Genomic DNA, 25152 nt, shown 5'->3' with positions numbered 1-25152 from the left:
TTAATTTTCATCTTTGTTTTTTTTCCCCTGACAGTATCCATTATTCTTGATGAGGCCACAAAAAGCTTCACCTTGTTTCTTTTTGCTTGGGTTCCCTGATTTTATGTGCTTAGGCAGAAACCGAATCTGAAATCCAGTTACCTTTATTCATTTGACTATTGTTTGAAAAGGCAAATAGATAGATTCTGAACCCTATTATGTCCCATCTGTCTCCTCCGGCCTCGGGTGTGCTGGAATGCTCCATATCACCCTCGCAGGATGACTTCCTATTAATATTTACCAGACGCCGCTCTCTGTCTAATCCTCTTACCCTCCAACGCGTTTTAGCCACTCACTGCAGCATGAAAACACACCACGGTAACTATGTACTTAAGAGCCTGTGTTCCTGGCCCTTGATTCTGAACCAGAGAGGAAACCAAATAATGATCAACTCATAAAATGAAATGCCCAAACTAGATTTTGTTCTTCCCAAGGCCTAGGCCCCAGGATTATAGTGACTAATGCAGCAAACAGAGTGAAACAGAGATCTGAGGCCCTGGGGGAGAGCGTGGTCTTGGCAGCAAGTCAGGTGGTCAGAGACCTGGGGAGGGGGTCTGCCTGGAGGGGTTCTGTGTTAAGTTAAAGCCACGTGGGGACATCTGGAAAGCACGAAAGTGGTTGTCTCATCCAATTCTATCTTAAAACCACTGGAGGAAAACCACAATATGTGGTTTCTAGCCTACACTTGCTTCTAGAAATGGTGGCTCCATTCCTTTGGTGCTGGCCCCAAGCAGCCCCAACTGCACACTTTAGCAGAAACTAGAAGTCAAAGCAGTGGTTACAATGGCCAGGAGGGCAAGGGTGTGATAGGAGGGGGTTAAGGAACAGCTTCTGGGGGCCTGGCAGGGTTCTGTTTTTTTATTGGGTGCTGGTTACTTAGGGATATTCAGATGGTGCAAATGCAACAAGCTGTGTACTCATAATATGTGCACTTCTCTATACATATATCATTCCTCAGTAAAGTGAATTAAAATTAAGCCAGTGATTTTTACCTTTCTGGAGCATCTGGAATCACACAGATCTTTGAGAATGCAATAAAGTATGTAGGTCCTTTCCCAGGGAAACTTGCAAACACCCTAAATTTTGCATCTAATCTTAGGAGTGCTTTTGATGACCTGAGTCACAGACAGAGGAGAGCTTTCCAGGGTTTTCTTCCCTCCTCCCTCATTTCTATTTAACTGCTGAGTTCCAGCCATTGCTCCTGGAGATAGGATACCTGTCTCCATTTCCACACTGCCAGCCTGGCCCCACTCTGGCCTCCACTGTCCCTAATCCATACCCAGTGCCACTGTTTTCATCACAAAAAGTTTCCACTGAAAAGTCTACGCTACATTCTCTTGGCTAAATGGAACAAATAGAAATATCTTATCTTATCCCAGAACTGTCGACCCTCCACCAGTCCACCCTTTCTTATCTACCCAACCCCATTTCATACTCTTCTCCAACCATAACCTGCAATTTCAGAGAAGTTCCCAATATGTCAATTCACTCCTGCTCTTAAACATTCCATTTTTCTCAGCCAGGAGCCTTTCTCCTTTTGTTAAGCTTATGAAAGACTACAACTATAATCCTGCCTTCCCCCAAGAGCCCTCCTTGACTACAGCAACAAAAAGCTCTCCCACCTTTGAACTCTGTGGCACTTCTCTCTCTGCTTTGATTTCATAACATGATCCTGTATCATTCACTCATTTATTCACTTGTTCATTCATTTATTCTGTTTGGAATATCTTTTACTATGTTTGAAATCTATTAATTTTCTATTGTTGTTCCACTATTATAAATAGTGGCTTGAAACAGCACAAATTTATTATCCTACAGTTTTGCAGGTCAGAAGTCCAAAATAAGTCTCACCAGACTACAATCAAGACATCAGCAGGGCTGCATGACTTTCTAGGAGAGTCTCTAGGAGAGAACCTATTTCTTGATTTTCTACCTTCTGGAAGAGGCCTACATTCCTTGGCTCATTGTCCCTTTCCTCCATCTTCAAGCCAGCAACTGTGAGTTGAGTACTTTACACATCTCTTTGCTCTGACATCCTCTTCCTGCCTCTGTCTTCTCCATTTAAGAATGCTTGTGATTGTGTTAGACATACCCAGAAAATCCAAGATAATCTCCTTATTCTAAGGTCATCTGATTAACAACCTTAATTCCGTCTATAACTTAACATATAGTCATAGGTTCCAAGGATTAGGATGTGGACATCATGGGAGGATGGGGGCATTATTCTGCCTGTCACAAATTCTGTAGCCCTTTCTTTTCAATATCTGATTTTATTGCTCCATTCTATATAATTTATTTATTCATCCATTTGTTCATTTTACAGTGAACATCTATTATTTCGTGGTCCAGCATCCATAAGCCCCCTTCTAATATAGTATCTCAAATTTTCCCCTGGGAATCACTACCTCTCTCACTGTCAGTCTATATGATCCAGGAGAGGAAACCTCTACTCCAACTCCACCCCTGGCCATGATAACTCTTGGAGGAATGAACACATGACCTAATCAGAATCAGTGAGATATCTGATAGAATTCATAGGAAAGAGGAGCAGGTTCTTGCCACAGGGGTTAAATTAGGAAGATGAGAACCTGAAGATGCCAAGGAATGCCATGGAAAGCCTAAAAATAAAGCTAACACTTGGCAAGGCAGGGCTGAGTAATGAAAAGAAACTGAATATTAATGTCATTGCTTTAGCTCCTGGATCAAGCCACACCTGAAGTTAGATCAACTTCTAGCTCTTTAGTTATAAGGTCCCTAAGTTTCTTTTTGATTAAGTCAGGTTAAATTAGCTTTTTCTCTCACCCTTAAATGAGTTATAAGTGAAACACATTCATTTACTCTTTTATTTAACATGTTCACACTGCACAATTACTTTGTGTTATACACTGGAAACTATAATATGATGTTGCTGTCCTAATAGATTATGAAAGAGTTCAGCATACACAGGTTACCCAAAGTTTGGGGAAAGGGAAGCAACTGAGCTGACATAGCAGGAAGAATAGGAGTGTGCCAGGCAAAGGCCGGGGAGATGAATGATAAACTGTGTTACAGACAGAAAGTAGAGTATGTGCAAAGGTTAGGAGGCAAAAGGCTCTCTGTTTTCCAAGTGTAAGTCTTGCCTCTGCAACCAGACATACGCTCCTTGAGCTTTTAAATCTTCCTAGGCTGTAAACACCATGTAGCACAGAGAATTTGCTCCCAAAAAATTTTGCTGACTAATATCTGTCCTAATATCTGAGGTAATTGAGGCCCAGATTTTCCTTTTCTTCAGTGGCAGGTTATGATTTTATCTATCTAGATTTAGGGTGACATTATAATTATAATAACAATCAGAATAAGAACAATACCAATAATACGAACACTTTTTAAGTCCTTACTATATATCAGACATGATCCTAAGTACTTTACATGTTATTTAATCCTCGAAACTGTCCTTCCAGGTGGCTGTTGTCATCGCCATTTTACATAGGAAGATACTGAGACAAAGAAAAGATAAGCAACTTCCCGATTGGCAGACCCTTCTGTTTGAGTAACCAACAGTCATTCCTGTGTCTCTGCCTCACAATCAGAACTTCAGCCTTGTTCAAGGGATCATGTCTTTCAGGGGAGTGGAGTTCTTCCAGGGGCCCAGGAACTGGCTCTAACTGGCTTAAACCAAAGGTGATCCCCTTCGCATTGACAATGATTAGGAATGTAAGGCACAGTTATAGATAGTAAAACATGAGAAGTCTGCTAGGAATCCTTGCTGACCAAAACGAGATACAGAAGAGGCACTTCTTTTTCCTCAGGACATTGTCACTCTCATGCAGTACCTAGACCTGGGGCTGCCATCTTGGGGCCATGAGGGGAGCCACCTAAAAGAACTGGTCAACAGACTAAGGATGGCAATGGGGAAGGAAGAAAAGAAACTATATCCCTAACAGTTTTCCTGAGCTGCTGAATTAGCCAACCCCAGCACTGCCCTCCCTCTGGCCTTCTTGTGATATGATAAGTTGCATTTCTTCTCATCTAAGAGGCCATCAGTTGCAAGATGCACCACTGTGTGTGTTGTGTCCAACTAGAAAGAAAAAAATGTTGCCAAGTAACTTATGACACCATACTCTGATCATTTAGAATTTTTATATTATACTTGGTGAAAGAGTACATTTAGATACTTATTCCTAGATTTTTTTTCTACCACTTATTTCTCTTATGTGCATACATGCATGCTAAATCACTTCAGTAATGTCCAACTCTTTACAACCCCATGGACTGTACGCCACCAGGCTCTTCTGTCCATGGAGATTCTCCAAGCAAGAATACCGGAGTGGGTTGCCATCCCCTCCTCCAGGGGATCTTCCTAACCCAGGGATTAAATCAGGGTCTCCTGCTTGGCAGGTGGATTCTTTACCATGGAGTAAATTAGTCAAGGTATTCCTAAGCCTGCTTTCCATTGAAAGTCTAAACTCTCCTGAATGACTTCTACACTGAGTCATCAATGTTCAAGTTTTTCCATATGCCATGATCCTCTGTTCTATCAAAAGCTTTGGTGATACAGTGTTTCTCAAAAGGGTATCCTTCTGTAATCTTTTAGCTTGGTTTCTATTATTTGCAGTCAAAAGTGGCCCTTCTGATTCACTAAGGTCACCAGTATCATATGAGGCAGAGTTTAGATTCAAGCCCAATCATTCTGACTTCAGAATGATTAACTGATCACTGTGCTAAACAACTTTTGTTTCAGCCAACGTGACAGATTTGATGAACGGATAGTAATTCCCTATGAAGTGTCGCGTGGAGAGGGACTCTGAGGCCATGACTTATTATCTATGACTGCCATGGAACCCTGGGTGATTTGTTGTATTGTACATGTCATGTACTTCCCTTTCCTAGATAATTATATCAACTCTCAACTTTTATGCAAAGATGCAGATTCCTTCAGCTGGAATAAGACCAGCTTCAACCTAAACACTTTAGGACTAACAGGCAGGACTGCTACAAAGGACCATGCAGGTTGTGTATTATGTAATTTCCAAAGAATGCTTATTAACATATTCACTATGGCGTAAGTGGCAGTCCCTAGTTTTGTGCAGTATACAACCTGCACTGTTGTACCTGGAAGTTGTTCAAATACTGATTCTCCATTTAAGCACCATGAATACAACCTTCACAGTGAATTGCCATCATTTATTCTGGAATTTTATACCTAGTATAAAGGTCAAGTTATTTTTGTGTCTAATTAAATTTCTCCTATTTAAAATTAAATTCTCTTCTTGAATGACACAGACTTAAGAATAATATAAAGCATTTAGTCTGGCTCTGAAGGGGCTCAATATTCATCAAACATAAGTGAATCATTAAAAATCATTCATATATTTGAAGACAATAATTAAGTCTCCTAGTCTTATTAGCTTCTCCAAGCTAAACAAATCTAATTTACTTAACAAGTGATTATCATGTGCCAGGAACCATGCTCAGCACTTTAGTCTGTGATGTCATTTCATCTTCACTATAACTCTCTGAGGTATATATGCCATTACTCCCACTTTATAGATGAAGATTGTAGTGACTAGAATGCAGGTGCTAAAGCTATACTACCTGAACCCGTGTGATCTTGGGTAAGTCACCCAGTCCCTCTGCACTCCAGTTCCCTCACTATGAAATGGAGATAATGACAATGTCTACTTCATAAGATTGCCCCAATATTTGCAGCATTGAACATAATGTCTCACCAGAAAATAACCAACATACTCTTGCTGCTGTTGTATTTCTATAATATGTATTTCTAGCACCCAAGTAAAGGAAGGGACTGAGCAAGGAATTGAACTGCAGGATTTCTTCCCTCTCTGCCTTTCTAACTCTACCCCAGATTTAAAAAGCACCTTGAGGCTATGTCATCACCTTCTCATTTTGCAGACAATGGACCCGAGGTCCATTGTGGATCATTATCATCCACGCTGCTAACAGTGAGAATCTGGCTCTCTGTACAGTCACTTGCTCCTCTTACCACTTGCTACCTATATTAATGCTTTGAACCTGATCTCAGGGCCAAGTTTTCAGCCTCCCACTGGGATAAATGGAGAGATTTTTGAGAAAAAAAAATTGGCCAACTTGTATAGGACCACTTGGAGTCATTCTGCTTTATGGCATTGCCAGAGATCCTCCTCCCACCAGGCCAGGCTGGTCAAGAGTCCAAGGAGTTCCCAGGCCTGGCACCTGCTTACAGACCTGGTACACTGCCCTGCCCAGGAGCCAGCGCATGTTGGGACACTCCAGAGACCCACAACAATTACAGGGCACCACTCATTTGCCCCAGGGACTTCTTATATGAATTAGTATCTCCTATTAAAAATGAAATCCAAGATAATAAATTGTCCTTAAGGGCTCAGATGTCTTTAATCATGGTTTTATCTTCTCCCTCAGGCTTGGTGACTCCTAATGAGTTCCAGCTCACATCCTGGATGAATTATCGTTGGAGGAGTGTGTGCACTCAGTGAAAATAAACTAACAGTAAGATTCGTGTTTATTCTTTAATTCACTTCATCCAAAAATAGTTTCCTTTTTAAAGAACATTTTTCATATAGAGAAGTGAATACTGACTAACCCTTTCTGCTTCGTACCAAAAATGAAAGAGAGAGACAAATACCCACAGTTGGATTTATGACTGTTGATAGAGTAATGTGAACTTGAAATATCTGAGACCTCTGACCAGTTTTTTCACATCCTGAGCCTCAGTTTACTCATCCTCAGAATGAGGATGGTAATATCTACCTCCTATAGCTCTTGTGAGGATTCATGTAAGTAAACTAGTTCAGTATATAGTAGTAAACATTAGGTTTCAGTATATAGTAGTAAAAATAATAGTAAATATTATTTTATAATGCTATGCAAAGTTGCATATACATTAAATTTGGGAAATCCATCCTGTTTTTCCATTGATTTATATCATTTCAGAAGTACTTCACTTTTTTTCTTCATTCCTCCTGCAATCTATAGTAGATGAGGCCTCCTACTATTTTTCTGCTTCCTTCTTCCTTCCATCCAATAGTCATGATCTATAAGCAAATCCTTAAATGCCCTAGGGAGCAAACGCTCAAAGGAATCCCATATTGAAGCAAAGTAGTTGCCTATAAAGTGCATAATCACCTCTTAATCGATCTGGCTTGTAAATTAGTATATTGAGTTTCTATAAGTTGAACCCACACTGTGGGAGTCATCCCATTTCAGTTTCCTCAGCATCCTTATTTGGTGCCAAATAAGTTAAGTGGAATTGCTTGCACTCCCAGGAAAGGAGTAGGTTTTCTTGGTTTTGTTGTTTTTCCCATGGTTCCTTCCTCTTCCTGCCTTTGGAAGAGGAAAGGGCTTCAGGGCAGGGTCAATGTTAGCTGTGGTGAAGGACGGTTCTTCTGTGAGTGTGTGAATCTGAGAGTGGGTGTTGGAGAAAGGAGCTGAACTTCTGAACTGGAGCCTGGGTATGAGTAAAGATGGAGTCACTAACAGGAAGAATCCCTTGTTCAGAATAGCTGCCACCTGTCTCACCAGCACCTCCTGTCTCTTCCCTCATATGCTCTCACAGGGCCACCTTGACTCCACCAAGAAGGAACTAGGAGCCAGAAGGACTCTGTCAGTCACTCAGTCATGTCCGACTCTTTGTGAGCCCATGAACTATAGCCCACCAGGTTCTTCTGTCCATGGGATTCCCCAGGCAAGAATCCTGGAGTGGGTTGCCATTTTCTTCTCCAGGGGATCTTCCCAACCCAGGGATTGAACCTGGGTCTCCCACCTTGCAGGCAGGCTATTTACCAACTGAGCCACCAGGGAAGACTCTAGTCTAGAATCTAGAAGGACTCTAGTCAAGGGCATTATGTTTTTCCCCTCAGCTCGGCAGGGCAACTCCTTCTCTAGTTTCTCTGTTGATTAAAAGATGAATATGAATATGTGCTCCCTTGAAGAAACCATGGAGTCTACTAATGAAGCCTCAGCCATTATTCATGGGCTTAACATCCACCTTGGTCCTGGCAGGCACTTTGGATTATGAGGAGGCTCTGTGAGGAAAAAGCCAAGAGTAGGAGACTAGAAAAGAAAATATTTAAGGATTTTTACCTAAACTCCTCTTGTGGATATAAAGTTCTCAGTCAAAATTTTGAAACCTCTGTTCTTGCAAATGTTAAAAAAAAAAAAAAAAAAAACTCAAACCACATTACAATAATGCCATCGTTTCTCTGGCAAAGCACATCTCTATGGGTAATTTATTACATTGAATTGAAAACTCTCCCTTTTCCCTCTCTTTCTTGTCTCCCTTGAGGGGGAAGCTAAATTACCAGAAAGATTTTTTCCCAAATCACCCCCTGGCCTCATGGGAAGGTCATCTGTTCCAGACAAAGCCTGTCATCCTGGTAGGTCCAGGTACCACTCAACATCACAGCTGACCTTAGCCTCGATATGTCATCCTGTTGGTCTTGGATGGTAGCTTCTCCCTTGTCATTCCTGCTTCTAAAGTGCCCACAGCCAACGGAATAGTGGCACAGAGCATGCAGGTTTGCCTCCCTGTGACTCAGCATCTTCCTGGCTCTGCTGATCCTGAGGCCCCAACCATGGCTCATCCACAGTGAAGACTCTGCCATGACATCACCTTAAATCACATCACAGTGACCCCCATCGCTGGCACCTGACTCTGACTTTTTAACTACCTTCCTCTCCTCTATTAAGGGACATTTTCAGGTCGCATCCACCCACTCTGTACTCAAAAGGGACTCAGAGGCAAGATGCAGGGGAGATATCACAAGCCTCTGCTACTCAAAAATGCTGCCGTTTCTATTCTACTGGTGTCACCCCATATTAGTATGGGGCACCCAGCCAACAAGTGGTTTCTTTCCAGAATTTTGGATCCTTTTTAGATCTCTAGCACTTACCCCTCCCTCATGGATTCAACTTTAAGCAGAAGGTAGGTGAGTGGTTGGGGAAAGAGAGAGATAAAAACTCTATCTTAAATAGAATATAAAATAATTATTAAATAAAAATAATTATTCTATCTTCCACCTGTCTCACAGTGTTGTTGTAAATCCTCAGAGGATCCAAAGAGAAAAAGTATGTATGGCATTAAGCATGGGGCTTGGCACAGAGCAAGTGCTGTATCAGTCTTACAAAGATGAAGACACCCCCATTAGCTTGCACACTCTAATCAAACATTTAATCAGTTCCTTAACTGATTTAATATCTTTGTGTTCTTGTCATCTGTACCAGCATAGTACTTTATACATAACAGGGGCTCAGAAATCAATTGCTGAATTCGTTTTAAAGAATGAAATATAATCTGCTTGAAGACAAATCCTTTACCTTACATGGGACCGGGAGAGAGGGGGTTACTGATAGCTCACATAGGGACCCAAAAGAGACCAGGATATGAGCTGATAAAAAGGGGAAAGTGTGTATGGGGCTTTCCCACTCACAGTAGTCCTACTTCATGTTCTACTTTCTTAATTATTCGTCAGGGCTCCCCTTGAAAGCAAGTGGCTGAGTCAAGATTATTAATAGAAAATGGTTTTGAAATTGATGGGCTCAGGGAATTCCCCTTGAGTCAAAACCTGAAGGAAGTGAGTACTTCTGAGCAAAGGAGCTCATCCTGCCTCAAGACTGGAAGAAGTTGTAGAAAGAGACACAGGATCAAGAGGTTCAAACTTTGCATGGTGCCTAGCAGGCACTTGGTTGAATGAATGAATGAATCAATGAATACTTGATTCTATGTAAGCATTCTGTCCTCACTTTTTACCCTGCTTTTTTTCAGAGAGTGACCACAATCCATGTTTACTAGACCATATCTTGGCTATCTCTGCTCTGAAAACCAATGTATACAGAACAGCAAATGACCCAAAGAATGTGATTCACTACTGCACATGTGCGGATAAATCTCTGGAGTACCACATCCCCAGCTCTACTAGCAATTTAAACAAAAGCTGGCTGCCTCCCAAACCCTACAATCTATTCAACATGAGTATCTACTCTGTGTAAGAACAAGTGACAAAACTTTGAGGCAGGGATGCAGGAATAAAACATCATTTCTGTCCTCAGTAAACTTATAATCTTGTTAGGAGAAAAAAAATAAACACAGGTATAAATTAGTCATACCAAGAAACATATGTTAAATTACATTTGAGTAATGTAGTAGTTATTTTGTGTTACAGGTTTTCAAAAGAGCAGGTGATGCCTTTGAGGACCAGAGAAGTGAGGAAAGACTGTCTAGGAGCTGAGATTGCCTGAGTCATGAGGCATGAGTCAGATTCAGATGAGCAGAAGTTGGAGGAAGTCGTCAGTGAGGAGCCTGAGTCTCCATTGGCCACATCACTGGGGTATCCTTCTCAGAGAAGACATTGGAAAGAGTTTCAGTTGCTAATGATAGTTACATGTCAGGCACTGGGCCAAGAATTTGACATTTCTCAGGGAGTCCTCTCAACAATTCCCAAGATTGTGTTGCAGATAGGCTGGGGTCTCTCCTTCTTGCTTCCTCACAGGACTTTAGTTATGTTTGAGGCAACAATATGTCCAGTTAAAATACTTGATATCCCAGACTCCTTTGCAGGTAGGGTTGGTCATCCCAGCATGCTGCTGCTGCTAAGTTGCTTCAGTTGTGTCCAACTCTGTGCGACCCCAGAGATGGCAGCCCACCAGACTCCCCTGTCCCTTGCCATTGCCTTCTCCACATCCCAGCATAGCTGTGGCCAATGAAGGATAAGATAGAATAACTAAGTAGGACTCTCCAGAAAGCTCTTCAAAGCTGACCTCTTGCCATTTTGCCTGAAACTCGAATAGCCCCCTTGTGGCCCTGGATGCTGGGGCAGCAAGACCCTGCATCCTTGATGGGTCCTTTGAGTAACTGTACCAATTCCAAATTGCCTACCCCCGAGCTACTCGTTCCATGAGAAAAATATACTTTTATTTGGTGAAGCCACTGCCATCTGACTTCTGTTATTTGCCACAGAAAGCAATCTTAGCACATAGAGAGGTGATGTTACTATCCTGTTACAGACTAGGAAATTAACCTCAGAGAGTGTCACTACTCTTAAGCAGTTAATCCCACAGTCAAATCCAGATGGCAGAACAAGGCTGGTTAACTCCAAAACTACTACACAGAATCACACATAAAATAAGTTAGAGAAAGAGAGCAACCTTTAGCAACTTTTTAACCTCTCGCATAGCCCTCATCACAGTCTATCTTTTATCAGATCCTGGTAAGCATTCTCTCTCTCTACCCGCCACCCCAGCACATCACCATGAGATCTCCTGGAAGGCAGGACCAGGACATGACCATGCTGATGGCACCCCCTCTCTCCTGCTCCCTCAACACTTGGTTCAGGCTAACAAGACACTGCCAAAAGGCTGGCTGGGTCGAGTTTTTTAAAAATCACTCAGAACAACTGTCTGAGAAAGTCCACTCCTTTGTTTACATACGTGTATGGTTGTGCTGGTGTGTACTTGAGGAACACATGTCTGAGTGTCTGAGAGGGAGGGCCAGAGGAGGAATTTTTTTATTGCTGTCAAATCCCATTCTCCCCCCTCCTGAATCCTACAGCCCTGCAGTGACAGCACAGATGATTATATTAGCGATAACTAAACTTTTGTGCAGGACCTGAAAATTTAATTTCCTTGTGGGAAGCTATAGAGAACTAAGCTTATTTAGAGCCAAGAACCCATGAACTTTGCAGAAAGAGAAGAGTGAATACCAGATACAGCCACTGGCCTCTAGATTTTCTTGAAAAATTAAAAAGGCACCAGCTCATTTTTAATGCTTCCTGTAGAAACAGCTCTCGATCCTTTTTTCTCTATACGTACCCTATAGCAGAGTGGGTGGGAAGAAATTGAGAAATGTCTTATTCATTCCAATTTATTCCATGATTGTTACTTTCATTTACCCACTGCTTAAAGAAATATAACTCCATCAATTATTTTTTCTCAAGTTGCTTGAGTGGTCAAGACCCGGATGAAATTTACTGAGTGCTCACCATGTGCCAGGCACATGCTTTTACATGCTTTAACTCACTGAATCCTTGACTGAGGCACAGAGAAGACAAGTAACTTGCCTAATGTCACACAGCTAAGAATTGGCAGAGCTGGAAGTGAAATCAAGCAGCGTAGCTGCAAAGCCCAAGACTGTAAACACATCAGCATATGACCGGATAAGTCTGGTATCTGAGTGTATCAGTTTTTTAATGCATGGAACAAGCACTACCTCTGATCAATGTGAGGGCAAAAAGGTAGAGGGCAAGGAAAGGGGTACATTCTCCATCATCGGTGGATTTGAGAGGCTGATTCCCAGGGAGAGACTGATGGTCTCAGCCTTGATCATGGTTCACTCCTCCACTAGGGCTGAGGTGACCATCCCTAGTCTGCTTCTGAGGAAATGGAGTGGATGCTACCAGACCAAGGTGGTATGGATAAAGGGTGGGAGAAGATGACTCATGTATAAGCTCCCAGGCCTCTCAGGAAGGAACAGGTTCTGCTAAATTTAACGAATTTGGGAGTGAATCTTGACATAAACTTGGTACCATGGGGTTTTCTGGGTTCCCTATCCTCCGGATTCATCCATTCACTTAACTGCACAGATATTTATTCACCAGAAATCTCCCTTTATGTGCAAGCATTGTGCTGGGAGATTCACTGTTCTCAAAGACATTTATGGCCTATGAGAGGACATCAGACATATCCACCCCCTCATTTCCCAAGCACTATTCCCCACCATTGCAAACCAGGCACAGTGGTAGGCACTGGGAATAGAGCAATGAACAAGTCAGACACAATCCTTACCATATGCTTAATCTCCCAATGGTGGTGGTTTAGTCATTAAGCCACATCTGACTCTTTGTGACCCCTTGGACTGTAGCCCACAAGGTTCCTCTGTCCATGGGATTTCCCAGGCAAGAACACTAGAGTGGGTTGCCATTTCCTTCTCCAGGAGATCTTCCCAACCCAGAGATCGAACCTGCATCTCCTGCTTGGCAGGCAGAATCTTTACCACTGAGCCACCTGGGAAGGCTTAATCTCCCTATAGAAACAATAAATTAGAATGAGCATTATGATGAGGACATGCAATCCTCTGGAGCGGCAAATAGGAGAGGGACCTAGTTTGGGATGTGCTGGATATTTTCTGTTTGCCTCTCCCAGATCCACTTTCCATCTCTCTCCATCCTTTGTACCCTCGGGAAGCTAACATATATGGACTGTTTCAACAACATCTCTTGTCTCCTGGCTTCCAGTTAGATTCAGACAATCAAGGCATTGGCAGGAGCGTGGAGAGGAGGAGAGAGTGAGGTCGAGATATTTACTTTCCCAGCAGCTTCCCTAGTGAGTTGGCTGCCTCCCTGCACCTGAGGCCACAGGTCCTGCCAGGCACCCTCTACGCAATCCCTACAACTCCAGCCATTTTCTCGACCCCAAAAGCTGCTCCTACTCCTACCTATTCAAGTATAGCAGAGGTAAGGCCGCCAGCTTTTGCTAGCTCCAGCAATACATTAACTTCCCTGTTGGATTCCCTTAACTCTGCCCTCACCTTTGGGAAAGCACCCTTCATTAACCTTGCTTGAGTGAAGGAAATGCTGTTTCCTCAAGGGATCAAGCAAGGTTTACTGAGGAACTGACATTTGGGCTGATCATCCCATTTTAAGCAACAACACTAGACAACAATGCATCAGGTGACCTGTATAGAGGTTGGTCCCAAAAGAAACTACCATGTTGGTCCTGCTAAAGAACATTTATCTTGAGATTTATTGATTCAGTATTTTAAAGGATGTGTTAAATCTGGGGGGTTTGACAAAGAAATACCCTAACATGCATGTGATAAATCCCTGTACATGTGCATTTTGGGGTGGTCTGCCCAACCTTCACAGCTACTTGTCTGAAGACACTTTTGTACTGGCTAGCCGGCCCCCTGCGACTGCTGACTGAAGCACAGGCAGGTGGACACCTGGCCCAGGCTGGACCAGAGTTTCTCTGGGGCTCAGACTCAAGAATGTTGGTTCTTCTCTGTGGCTGCTTCTGAGAATAACTGGAGGCACCCTTGCAGTCACAGCACACAACACTATAAGCTGTTCATTAAACAACTCTGGAGTGGATATTTACATTTGCAATCTTCCCTTATTTATGTATTTTTAATACAGTATTCAGCAGATGGTAGTAAAGTGTTTCTGTGAAAGGGCAGCTTTTCCAGTTGGTACAAAGGCACCATCTGAGCTAAAGGCAGGGCTGGGGATCCATATGTCATATGCCCACCACGGCCACGTGAAAGCCAGTCTCGAGAGAGAAGAGCCAAGTAGACATCCAAGAAGGGCAGAGATAAGAGATGGCTGAAACCATACAGTGACAACAGTGAGCGCGCCTTTTTCCAGCTTCTCACGCTGCCTGGCTCCTGAACCCCGTCGTTTGTGACAGGCAGATGTTTCTCTCCATGCCTTGCCTAAACCTCACTCTTATCATAAACTCCTCTAATTTACTTAGGCTAGGTTGAACAAGTTTCTATAATTTGTGCAGTGGGATAACATTTCTAAAATATGCACCAATATGCTTTTTCATTCTGGCATTTCCTTATAGCCCTATGTTTCTCTTTGTTTTTTAGCAGTCTGCATTCCTCCCTTTAAGGAAGCGATGGCATAAAACACAGTGAAGGAAAAGAAAAAAGAAGTTAATAACTAACTTTGAGCTTCAAAAGCCAAGGCACAGGCAAATTAGAAGGGCTTATGCATAAACAATATATTTGAGAGAATATAAGTAAGGGTGAACTTACATCTCCCCAGAGTAGAAAGGTGTCCCTAGACTGGGGCCTGAGGTGGGGAGAGAATGGGGGTCAATTAAGATACAACTTGCAGGATTCAAAGACAAGGCAGAAAAGCATCAAGGCTGGCTCAGCCTCTATTTGAGTCAGCATTGTCCTCCAATACTGCCCAGGAGCTACACAAAGAGCCATAGACATAACAGAGTCCATTTGCCATGCACCATATATCACCTGAGCAGACACCTGGTGGAAATGCACTCACAGGAGTTAACATCCCACCCCTGACTGCAAAAGGGATGCCCAGTGGGCTCTGGGCTGGGGTTCCATCCACTCTGATGCACCCACCCACTGTGGGGCCCAGAGACCACCACCCAGTGACGTCTGAGCCAGCACCACACACAGCTTTGCTAGACGAGTAGGATCAAGCAGTGTGGCCACTTAGATAATTTATAGTTCAGCAAGAAATAAGACATGGCAAAAATATCATTTCATCCTTGTGGGCAAGCTAGAAAAATGTGACTTAGACAGCAGTACATTAAGGGAGCTGGGAAGCCATCTGAACAACCAAAATGCTAGAAGCCTGACTATACCAGTGTCCTCTTAGAACATGGTCTCTTCACATTCAGGGACAGCTGATCAAAGCTAGTCACTTCCAGACTCAGCAGGAAAGACTCATGATCACCCATAACACCAGCCACAGGCTTGGATGTGGCACATGGCACAAGCTCCCAGTGCTTGCCTTCTCTACACTCTGCCATGCAAGATATCCACGCTACACCTCCTTCCTTCCTACATGTGGACCACCCAGAAGTCAGTCCATCACTTACTTTTTTGGTTGCAAGTAACAGGAAGCCACTCCTACTAACTTGAGAAAAAAAGGAGGGTGTATTAGAAGCAGCATAGGGGCATTTCCAAGTACCCAGGGAGGAGGAACTCATCTGGGTTCTTCTGCAAGTAGCTGATGTCAACAAAGCAAAATCTTTTGTAACAAACTAATGATGCCATAGTCAGTTTTGTTACATCTCCACCTGCGTCAATCCTAGATGGGTAGGAATGCAGCTTGATGTGAGTACCTGTGGTAAGGATGCTTCAGATTTTACTGCCAACAGGATGTCAATGGTATGCTCTGACTGCAAAAAAAAAAAAAAAAAAAAAAACCACAAAAAACAGTGAAATCTTGGACTGCACTAAAATAAGAGGCGGTGATGGTGCTGCCTTCAATTCAGGCATCATGTAATCAAAGCACAGTGGCCAAGGTGGACTCAAAGTTAGGCTCTCCAGGGAATAGTGGGAGTGCCTGGGATATTGCTGTTCGACCTCCTTTTGGAGGATTGGTAGGAATTTCCAGGACTTGGGCCCACCAGTGTGGAGTCAGGAGTTAGACTACCTGATTTGAAACCCCCCATTCAGCCATCTCCCAGCTTTTCCATACTGTCTAGTAAAGCCCTAAACACTTCTCATGAAGTATATAAATTAATCTTCACCACAGCCCTATAAAGAAGTACCATTTCAATCCCTATTTTATAGATGAGAAAACTGAGGCACAGAAAAGTTAATTAACTTGCCTAAGGTCACACAGCTAGCAAGTTGACGAGCTAGGCTTTGAAGGCAAAGAGAACACACTTTCTTTGCTCTGCCCCTAACAAATTATGTGTCCCTGAATTTTGTCCCCTCCCTTCATTGTACCTCAGTTTGCTCAGCTGGAGTATGGAGTAAATAACCCTTGTCCTACTCCAACCTGGAGGCGTATGGTGTAGCTGAAATGAGATTACTGATATGGAAGTGTTGAGGGAAGTGTAAAATGATGCACCAAAGGATGTCTTATTACCTTAGCTTACAGAGGCCTCTCAGGGAAGAGACAAGGGAAAATGCCCCTCCCTCTGCTGCCATATACAGGGCTCTCATCCTGACTGCCCTCATTTGAACAGTCCAAACCTTCTGCTATCAGGCAATCTAATTAGCCTTTATGATTGCTCATAAACTCTCAGTGAGTAGGAACTGACACACTTTTTGGACACACTCAAAGGTCTGGGGGCTGGAAGAGCCAGGGCTCTATCTCTGATGAGTCTCCCCACATGCACGTTCCAGGACAGTGGCCACAGGATAACCAGACAGCTTACATATTGGTTCATGGCTCCCTCGGCACGTGTCTCAAGATACACTGAGAGAGTCAGGCAGACACTTTTATAACCTAGCCTCAGAAGTCACCTAGCGTCACTTCCATCCTAGCCTGTTGGCCAAGGTGATTACAAAGGTACCTCCTGGTTCAAGAGGTCGGGATCTAAACCCAATGGTCAGTGAAGAAGTGTCACCATCACAGGAGTAAAAGAGCCTATGGGATGGGATAGATACTGTCATGGCCATCTCTGAGTGGAACCATCTGCCACAGGCACTTACTCTTTTCCAAGCATGGAGCCAAGTGCTTCACAATCATTATGCCTCATTATCACTAAACTCACTCTGAAGTCCCATTCTAGTGGACATAATGGTCTCATTTCACCAAAAAAAGGCAGACTGAGATACAGAGAGGGTAAACAACTGACCCAAGTCACATGCCAGCCATGGGGTGAGCTAGAAACAAGCCCCAGCTGTGTCTGACTGTGAGGCCAGGGAAACAGGGAAGGTGTCCCTTCCGTGAAGGAACACACCAGGCATCAGCCAAGTGACAACGTGGGAGACTTCACATCAGCCTGCTGGGGTTCACGTCCAGGCCCCTCCACTGCAAACTGCACAATCTCACCCAAGCTGCTTCCCTCTCTGAGCTTTTGTGTTCATTAGTAAGACGGGCACAACTACCCATGAGGACGGAGTGAGCCAGCACAGGAAAAATGCTTCACACATCATCTGGACTTGTGAGGACTCTATACATGTCAGCTGGTATTACTTTAAAAGCAGTCCAAGAAAGACATCTTAAAAAAGACGAACCTGCTATGACTACCAAAATTATGTTTCATGCATCCTCAAAGTTCAGCAAACACTTTTCATTCACTGGCGTCATTTGGCATCATTAGTGACACTATGTAGACCAGCCACTGGATCTTGCTGGCCTGGGCAGTCACACCTCCATCCTCCTGCCCGATAAAGCAGGTGGTTCTGTCTTGGAGGGCCACTCACAGCCCATCCCAGGAGGGGGGCCCTGGGCTGACTCAGCTGGAAGGGCGTCCAGTAACTCATTAAGTCTCAAAAGTTGATTAAACACCCTGCGGGCTTGGGAAGACAGCTAACACCCAGGAGACCAGAGAATCTCTCCTCACCCCCAGTCTCCAGTGACTCCTCAGACAGAACATGGGCATAAAAATTAGCGGGGTTTCCATATCAGCAGAGCATTTGTCATTCTGGGCACACACATCTCCAGCTTTAACAAGAGTTTTCAGCTCACTTCTGAATCTTCAAACTCATGGCCAGTACCCCTCCCTCCTCCATTCCCATGGCTTCAATTACCACCCAAACTAATGAGTCCCAAATCCATGTCTCTATTCAGATTTCTTTCCAGAGCTGGAGATCGGCCTCCACTCATGTCCCACTGGTCCCTCAAACTCAGCATGTCCCCCCACCACCTTGGACCCATCTCCACCCCTTTGCTTGGGCCACACTCTCCTCCAGGACTCTCCTCCAGAACTCCAGGACTCCTCCAGGACTCTTTATAACTCTTGGCTATAAATACCACAGTGCACCCAGTAATCCAAACCAGAAATCTAACTCACTCTGTCCAGCCCCCTTGCAGATGACCCATCACAAGTCATTGCTTCTGCCCCCTGCATTTCCCCTCTGCCAGGTTCTCTTAGAGAGAACCCCCAGCACCTTCAAACCCATCTCCACCCTCCTTCAAGTCTTTCCCCTCACTGCTTCTATTAGAACTCTGTAAAATATAAACATGAGCATCGTTGCTCTGTGTGAGACTTCAGATGAAATCCATGTTCCTTCACACAGCTCCCAGGCCTTTCTTCATCTAGCCACTGCCCATCTGCTATGGGCTGAATTGGGTACCCTGCAAAATGCACATGTTGGAGCCCAGCCCCTAGTACCTCAGAATGGAACTATGTGGCCAAAAGAAAGCCATTCTCTCGTAAATCTGTGTTTCTTGGGCCTCCCTGTAGACTGTGAAAATAGAAGATGCTCGTGGGCCCTAAGTAGAAGGTGACTAATGCTGGTTTGGTTCAGGTACCAGAGCCCCATTTAACATGTAACAACATGGTGGGCTTATAGCCACATTTTGTTTTTATAGTCTCACGTTAGGGAAGCTCAAGCCCCAGAATGCCCAGCCACGTTAGCTGCCTGGCCACCTCTCTAGGGCCCAGGACATGTATGCATTCTGGCCTTGAGCACTGAGATCCACTGATAGAAGTGTTCCCACCCCCCCACCCTGGGTTCCTGGGCACCTCCCCTGCACCCGGGCAGTGCAGCTCTGTGTGCTGGGCCCCGTCTGGAACAGACAGTAGCTTTACTGTCAAGTCCTCTCTTTAACTCTGGGTGCCAGATATTGAACTTGCCTGCGTTTTACCTAAATGGAGTGAATCTGAATCTGGCATCTCTGAATAATGCCCAGGTTGATTAGAACAAAAATAATCTGATTCTAGCTCCATCTGGAACTACAAGGAAGATTCATATATAGACAGATTCCACCTCACCAGCCTTCCATGCCCCCTTCCCCAGTTTGCTTTCCCCCATGTCACTTGTCCCTGTCATCTAATTTACTAGGTATTTGCTTTATTTGCTCACCCCTGCCCCCACCATCCTCTCCAGGAGAATGGGGTGAGGGCACCTTGAGGGCAAGAATTTTACCTGTTTTCTTCCCTGCTTCAACACTGCTTGGTACAGAATAGGTGCTCAACATGTACATGTTGGGGCTTCCCAGGTGGCTCAGTGGTAAAGAATCAACCTGCCAATCCAGGAGACACAAGAGACACGAGTTCAATCCCTGGGTCAAGAAGATCCCCTCGAGGAGGAAACGGCAACCCACTGCAGTATTCTTACCTAGAGAACCCCATGGACGGAGGAGCCTGATGCGCTACATTCCATAAGGTCACAAAGAGTTAGACACGACTAAGCGACTAAGCATGCACGTGTACATGCTGAGTGAATGGATGAATAACTGAATGACAGAATGAATGCACACATGTTCTTCCTCCCTTTGCCAGGAAGACATGGAGGTGAGTCTCCACTCTTCCCACTACTTGGAAATTCCCCTCAGTCCACAGTTGGAATACCCTCCAGTGCCCCTCACACCTCACCTCCCTCTAAATGAGATTTCTGTTTGTCCCTTGTCCATCTGTGGATACACCCCTGCCCTACAAATGTCCCTCCAGGGCCAAGGCAGTTTTTGGTCACAGATGTAAAACAAGTTAGGATTCCATGGATCAGAAAACCCACATAAATAGATCCACCAGTGGCCTGGGGTTCCTGGCCCCTGTAGGCCAAATTCTCAGGGGACAAGAACCTGAGGCTGAAATCTGTGGTGGTGTTGGGGACACTCACAGTCCATGAGCAACTGCTGACTGTGGACAGACAGAAGGAAGCAGCAGAGGCCCTGAGGGCTGGAGGGTAGGGGGAGCAGAGACAGCACTGGGCCAGGAGGCAGGATCCAGTCTCCCAGGCCAGTTCCACAGTCTCCAGCCCAGCAAGACAGACTCCGTGAGCTGCAGAGACATTTCTGGAGCTGTTGTGAGACCAGGATGAGAACCACCAGGAAGGGGAGCAGGAGAGTGGTCGGCGGCACTGGCCACTCTTGAACCTTCCATCCACTTCCTAGCTGTGACACCCAACCTCCACCTGTCTTCATTATCTCAGGGTTGACAGGTGGTTAAGGAGTTATTATTATTATTCAATGTAAAAGAATGCAAGATAGTAACTGGATGACAAGGCAGGAGGAAAAGAAAAGCACATGTCGTGCAAAGGTACAGTCTTATTATAATTCTCCTGCTCCCTAGTATTCTCCCCTATCCTGGCTCCCACATACTTCTAGGTGGGGGCACATGGTACGTGGCTTGGGTGTGGCTGGGCTGCTGGGCCTGGAATCCTCCCTGAAGCCACAATCTCTTAATGACTGAGTTAAGATCCATAGGTGATCTCCACCATAAAGATGTTCTAAAAGACATGTGGCAGTTCAAATGCCAACTCTACCACTTAGCTGTGTGACTTTTGCCAAGTTAGTCACCTTCTCTGTGCTTCATTTTCCTCCTCCATAATGACAGGTAGCACCAACGTCATACGGTGATGCATTACTGAACATATCCATGTCCCCAGAACAAACCTATGCTTGCAGCCTCTCTGCCTTTGCCTTCACCTGTAAAGGCCTCTTCCTACCTCATCTCTGCCTGCTGGAACCTTCCCTAATCTTTAGGTCACTGCTCAGAAGACATCATCTCCACCAAGTTTTTCTGAGTCTGTCTGTTACATGTGTCTCTCCTTCCCTTCAACCTCCCAACATGCTACATCTTTCTATGATGTCAGCGTAGTAGAGTGCATGAGTGATGCACATATTTTTATTTCCAGTTTCCTTCTCAACAGCAAGCTTTGGAGTCAGACCTGAGTTTGACTCCAGTTTTGCCCACTTAATAGCTGTGTGATCTCAGCCCAAGTTCCTTAAACTCTCTGATCCTCCATTTCCCCATCTGTAAAAATAACATGATAAAACACCTACTTCACAGAGTTTGTAGTGAGAATTAAAGAAGATAATGCATATAAAACATTTAACACAGTGAAGACCATATTATATGTGCCAGGAAATGTTCTTATACTTATCATCATTATTAGCACTACGTAGGATTTGATTCTGAAAGGCCACCATTCTTTCCCTCTCCAATTCAGACAAGTGCAAATCTTGGGGTGAGTTAGTTGTAACACTAGGGAGGAGCAACGGGTTAATTCCCACTGAAGATCTGGCTGTGCTTTTGACAACAAGACTTTCTGCGCCCCATGCAAAAGGAGAGGAGAGAAGGGCAAAGAGCTGAAGCCAGGGGGAGTTCCCAAGGTGACTTGTGCCTACTTCTTGGTCTTGACCATGTTCCCAAGCAAATGGGAGCATAACATGAAAGATGGCTCCCACGAGCCCAGGGATTTGCCTGGGCTGGAAACTTTCCATGTGTTCTTTTTGGACTTCATAACAAACTTGCAATATAATTCCTCTCCCTCTTTAGGAGAAGATTGTCACTCTTCAAGTGACAATTCTGACCTCCAAGAACATAAGTGACTTTCCCAAGGTCACACAAGCTGTGGCAACATGGCCCAGATTCAAAGCCAGGTGTCTCTTACTCCAGGGCTCATGGAGAGGAGCAGGGCAGGTGGAGGAAGGGGAGAGAATGTTCATCCACCAAGAGTACACACCCCCATGATAGGAAAAGAAAAGCGATCTGTAGAAATGTATGGTTTTATTTACGGAAAATTAATTCAGCATACAACTTCATCATAATACCATTTCTCGAAACATTAACTCCCATCAATGTTGTAAAAGTCTGGGAAACTGCAAAATGTCTTTTCTTTAAAACTGCCTATTATCTATAAACATCCACTTTTCAGGCCAACCAAGATGTCCCCCCTCCCCTTGATCTGTTGATTTTAAATCTAGAAAGGCCAGGGGTGGCCCACATGTTCCTGTGGTTTGAAAAAGGTTCTCAGCAGCCTGCAAGCCCAGGGGAAAGCAATGCTCACTTTAATTGCTCTGTGAATTACAGCCTCCCCTTTTGGTTTAAATCCACACCACAAATGTATTTTTAATATTTTCTCCAGTCCTAGAAACAGCAGCGAAGCATCTTTTTTCCTTTCTCTTGTCCGACATCGCCCTCTAGTGGTTACAACTCTAATTGAAAAATGGAGACAGTAACCCCACCAGAGACAGAAGGGTGCCACCCAGACCCCTTCACTCCCTCACCCACCCACCCAACCAGCTATCCCTATGGCTACTCATTTAGGCATCATTGCTTGAGAACCTACTCTGCACCAGGTGCAAGCAACAAAGATTCTAGCTGCTTAGTGATTTGTTTGCTAATGTGGAACTTGAAGGTCTTGAAGAAACGGGCCAGATCTAGGATCCAGAAACCAGGGTTGCAATGCCAGCTCTGCCCCTTAAAGCCTGACTGACCTTAGGGGTGGAGGTCAGTTCCCTGCTGGACTTATTTCTTCCCCATGTGGGTAGTAGTACCAACCTGCCCATCCTCAAAACAGCATTACATGCATGCACCTCGTTAATCTTTAATTTTCACAACCACCTTACCCTCTGCTCCCGCAGCAAACAGGTTTTCATTGCAAATGAAAGGCGAGGGAGCTAATGGGTAAGCCCAGACCATGGCTTAAGAAGCCCTGGGTTCCAATCAAAAAATGGGCCAAAGAACTAAACAGACACTTCTCCAAAGAAGACATACAGATGGCTAACAAACACATGAAAAGATGCTCAACATCACTCATTATTAGAGAAATGCAAATCAAAACCACAATGAGGTACCATTACACGCCAGCCAGGATGGCTGCTATCCAAAAGTCTACAAGCAATAAATGCTGGAGAGGGTGTGGAGAAAAGGGAACCCTCTTACACTGTTGGTGGGAATGCAAACTAGTACAGCCACTATGGAAAACAGTGTGGAGATTCCTTAAAAAACTGGACATAGAACTGCCATATGACCCAGCAATCCCACTTCTGGGCATACACACTGAGGAAACCAGATCTGAAAGAGACACGTGCACCCCAATGTTCATCGCAGCACTGTTTATAATAGCCAGGACATGGAAGCAACCTAGATGCCCATCAGCAGATGAATGGATAAGGAAGCTGTGGTACATATACACCATGGAATATTACTCAGCCATTAAAAAGAATTCATTTGAACCAGTCCTAATGAGATGGATGAAGCTGGAGCCCATTATACAGAGTGAAGTAAGCCAGAAAGATAAAGAACATTACAGCATACTGACACATGTATATGGAATTTAGAAAGGTGATAACGATAACCCTATATGCAGAACAGAAAAAGAGACACAGAAATACAGAACAGACTTTTGAACTTTGTGGGAGAAGGTGAGGGTGGGATATTTCAAAAGAACAGCATGTATACTATCTATGGTGAAACAGATCACCAGCCCAGGAGGGATGCACGAGACAAGTGCTCCGGCCTGGTGCACTGGGAAGACCCGGAGGAATCGGGTGGAGAGGGAGGTGGGAGGGGGGATCGGGATTGGGAATACATGTAAATCCATGGCTGATTCATATCAATGTATGACAAAACCCACTGGAAAAAAATAATAATAATAATTAATAAGCATTTCAGATATTAGCAAAAAAAAAAAAAAGAAGAAGAAGCCCTGGGTTCAAATCCTAGTTCTGCCAGTTACTTACCTTGTTACTTTAGATAAACTTTTAGATACACTTTAGATAAAACCTTTCTCAGTGCCCATTTTTCTTGTCTGTAAAGTGGGCATAATCATAGGGTTCAAAAAGATAATTTACATTTTTAAACTTTAGCATGAGCAAAATCCCCTGGGAATTTTGTTATCAGAACAACTGTTTCTCAAACTTACTGGTTTCTAGATTTCTGAAAATGGCCCAGGCATCTGCACAGTAACCAAGCTACCCAGGTGACTCCAGTGTACAACAGCCTTTGACAACATATAGAATACAGCTGGACCCCTGGTGGTCAAGCTTCACCTCACATTGGAATCTTTAAAAATAACTCCCTGTCTAGATTCTGATAGAATGGATGCAGGGGAGAGCCTGGCACTGAGATTAGCAGGAATTCCTAGAGGGATTCTCATTCGCAGCCAAGGCTGAAAACCACTGTCCTGGCCCCGTACCTGAAACAGCTGCAGCTGCTATATAGTTGCTAATTCGTGTCCAACTCTTTTGCAACCGCATAGACTGCAGCCCATCAGGCTCCTCTGTCCAAGAGATTTCCAAGGCAAGAATACTGGAATTGGTTGCCATTTCTTTCTCCAGGGGATCTTCCCAACCCAGGGATCGAACCTGCGTCTCCTGCTTGGAAGGCAGATTCTTTACCACTGAGCCACCTGGCTTCCCATCTGATACAGACAAAGTCCTAACACACGTTAAAAGAAGCCCTAACACATCCATATCACGACTTAAACACTGAGCCTTTATTCAACAACAACATATCGTGAGCCTCTACCCGGCACCAGGCACTGGCAAAAGAACGGCCATCCAACCAAAACAGAGACAAAACTCTGCCCTCAGGGAGGTCACAATAATGCAGGGGCCGACTTGTCATTCTGTACAGGGCCCCCAAGATTATGGAGCCCACCCAGGGCGTGGAGGTTGCCTATCATACAGGGCCTTGTGGGTCAAAGTAACTTTTTCTCTTTGAGATGGAACTATTCACACATCCCACAGTTGGCTCTCTTGGTAAAGAAGAGATTTCAAGATGCCATTTTACCTT

This window comes from Dama dama, chromosome 9, assembly GCF_033118175.1.
Source record: "Dama dama isolate Ldn47 chromosome 9, ASM3311817v1, whole genome shotgun sequence".
NCBI lineage: Eukaryota > Metazoa > Chordata > Mammalia > Artiodactyla > Cervidae > Dama > Dama dama.
The sequence above is the reverse complement of the archived record's forward strand: the minus strand, read 5'-3'. Positions refer to the sequence as shown.